Source organism: Molossus molossus, unplaced genomic scaffold (genome assembly GCF_014108415.1).
Source record: "Molossus molossus isolate mMolMol1 unplaced genomic scaffold, mMolMol1.p scaffold_m16_p_16, whole genome shotgun sequence".
Classification (NCBI taxonomy): Eukaryota; Metazoa; Chordata; class Mammalia; order Chiroptera; family Molossidae; genus Molossus; species Molossus molossus.
The window spans coordinates 62,286,118-62,289,327 of NW_023425351.1; the positions used below are offsets into that span (position 1 = coordinate 62,286,118).

The 3,210-nt window shown below is 46.9% G+C and overlaps 1 non-coding gene across 1 annotated transcript; it reads left to right on the top strand.

Moving 5' to 3' along the window:
* The first annotated feature begins 2,242 nt into the window (after window positions 1–2,242).
* On the top strand, window positions 2,243–2,345 carry LOC118631964. The gene has a single exon (XR_004959948.1). It is a non-coding gene; the product is annotated as a U6 spliceosomal RNA (small nuclear RNA).
* Window positions 2,346–3,210: the final 865 nt, after the last annotated feature.

The window sequence follows — 3,210 nt, forward strand, 5'->3', positions numbered from 1 at the left end:
TCTGGGCCTTTGCACTTGCTGTCCTCTTGGACCGACATGCCCTTTCCTCAGATGGCTTCTTGCCATTCCAATTTAGCCATTGATATGACCTCTTTAAAAGGCCTTCTGTGATCAGCCAACCAAAAGAAACCCCCAAGTTATACATAATTAAACCAACACATCTGAACTTTCTGCAGAGCACGTATCTCCACCTGATATTTTCCTCGTTACTAATTCATTTACTTGTAAATGCCTGGCTCTCCCTCCCTGCCATCCTCCACTCCGCACCCAGAATGTGACATGAGAACGGGGCTTCTTCTGTCTTTCCCCAGCATCTCGTCTACACATAGAAGAGTGCCTGGTCTACGGTAGGTACTCAAAAAGTTAACAGAATGAGTAATTGAATGAATGAATGATGTACTAGACTAGGGTTTCTCAACCTCAGCACTATTGACAGTATAGGCCAAAGAGCTCTTTGTTTTGGGGGCTGTCCCATGCATTGTAAGATACGTTGCAGTATCACTGACCTCTGTGCCCACTGGATGCCAGTGGACACCCATCTCCCTCAGTCATGACAACCAAAAATACCTCCAGACATTGCCATATGGCCCCCAGGAGGCAAAATCACCCCAGTTGAAACCATTCATTACACTGTGAGCTCCCAGATGGAAGGAACTGTATCCAAAACCATCAGATACCTCGTATCTACATGTAGATGCTCAATAAATGTTTATTGAAGAAAGAGAGATTAGAGTTTCACAAGTTGCTAAAAATAGATCAAGAAATGTTCCAGAACTCATTCTCTCAATAAGGATTTGGCCACTTACTATTTATGAGATCTTAAATAATTGACTTAACTTCGCCAAGTCTCTGCGTCCTCATCTGTTAAACAGAAATATCAGAAATTCCTCCACTGTGACCCTGATTTCTAAACCATAAAGTACAATACAAATGTGTGATTAATTATTTATTGATGCCCAAGCTGTGCATTTTTACTTCACCTCTTGCTAACTCTTGCCTGAAGTAACTTCAAAAGAGAAAATTTCCTCCTACTTGCCAAAGCCCTGCTTTAGTGTTTATACGACCCCCTTTATCCCCAGAAGTTGGGGGCACTTCCTGGTTTTGTCAAGTTCTGTCCCTTCTGTTCTCCCATGTAAGTTCAGACTCACACATGAGGTCTCTGTCTCAAACAGTTCTTAGGGAAAGTCCGCCCTGGGCAACGTTGTCACTGTGTTGTCTGTGATGCTCCTATTTCAGAGTCTTCAGGAAAAGTAATTTCCACTGTCAATATATTTCCTGCAGGCTCCATCGATGTTTCAATCTTCCCTCAAGAAGCTTCTAGAGAGAATGAATCTCTCCTTCCCTCACCCAGTGAGACCGCTTTGTTTTTGTCTCCAGCAGAGCATATGTCCCAGTCCATCACAGGAACAGATGCACCTTCAATTCCAGCCAGACTGTGAGTTCCTTGGGGAGGTGGCGGGGCCCTGGGGTTTGGGGGAAGGAGACGATAACATGCTCCGCACCTCCCTCGAGTGCCACATCCCGGAAGAAAAAAGAAGTTGAACTGTCAGAAATACAATCTCCTAAGAATCATGAAAGTACCTGAATCTGCTTTACGGATTAGAAGACAAGTCATACTTCTGTGAATTCTGAAACAGAGTATAATTTACAGGATGAGTTGTTTATCAAAGCAAAAACAAAACAAACATACAAAACCACCAGCACACACAAAGGCAAGCTATGAGTGCCGTCTCACGGAGAAGTCTCCCAGGGTCTCAGCAGCATACGCCCTCCCGCTCCTGGCCTCCTCCCAGGACAGGAGTGAGGCCCACGCTGAGAGAGCAAGAGCACCTCTGTCATTGGCTCACGTGCCCCACCCACCGTGGCCTGTCAGCCCTGCCGCCTCAGTCAGCAAAGCTGTCCGCATCTGTCAGTCTCAAGCCCTCATTCTCTTGCTGGTTCACCGTGTGGCTTCTAAACCATAGAACCCTCAACTTCAGCCCCTGCGGATTGCTCTGGTCATCCCCTAGGCTTGGGTCCTAACCCCGTCCAATCTTTTCCTGAACCTGCGCTTTCTGAGTGGAAACCCATACCCAGTGTAGCTCCTGCTGCCCTCCTTCCTGCTCAGGCCCTCCTTGTGACCAACCTCCTGGAACCTCCCACTGTGGCAGTGTGGTGGGGAGGGGTACCTCACTTTCAGAATAAACCTCCCTGTCCAAATGCACACCTACACAAACACACAAGAATTTGCCGCGTCCCGTGCACGCTTGGGCAGCATATACACTAAAACTGGAACGATACAGAGACAATTAGCATGGACCCTGAGCAAGGATAATACGCAAATTCGTGAAGCATCCCATATCTTGTGAATTGCTCCATTGGGCATCCTCACACCCTTTGATTAGCTCAGAAAAAATATGAGTCAAAGTATAATGTGTGGCCTCAACAGCAAAATTGTGACTTTTCACTATTCAAAAAAAAAAGAACTTGCCACATCCATTGGACACTGAGGTTCGGATCCCCAGGCTGCCCCCTGGGCCAGCGGCTCCTGCCCGTTGGTTTTCCCAGCACCTACCTGCTATGTCCATCACCAGGACAGTGCTGTTCCGATCCCAACGTGCCCCATACCTGAGCTCACATGAGTTACAGCAAGCACATCCTTCCAAGTCAAAGACCCCAGCATGCCATACATTCGTGCTCCAGCTAGTTCATGATAAGAAAATGTACACTTGGCACCAGTAAAGAGAGAGTGGGCATTTTTGCCCAGAAAGTTGTTTGGATCCAGCAAGGCAAACTTTTTCCTGCAGTGTCCGATGATGAAATCTTATACATAATCATAAAGAGGGTTGCCAAAGTAAGGATCACAAACTCAAACACCTCCCAACATCAAGAAGATAAGTGAATGAATGGGTCAGATGTAAGGCAATCCAGGCCACGCCCACTGGGAGTGCATGCCCGTCATAGGGTTGACTTTATATGACAAGTTGACTGGGCTGCAGTGCCCAGATATTTGGTTAAACATTACTCTGGATGTTTCTGTGAAGGTGTTTTATGGATGAGATTGACATTAAATAAAGCATATTGCCCTCCAGTACGTGGGTGGACTTCATCCAATCCGTTGAACGATGACTGAGGACCCCCTCACAGAAGGGGGCTCTGCCAGCAAGCTGCCTTTGGACTCAGACACCAACTCTTTTCTGGGTCTCCAACCGGCCAGCCCATCCTGTAGAT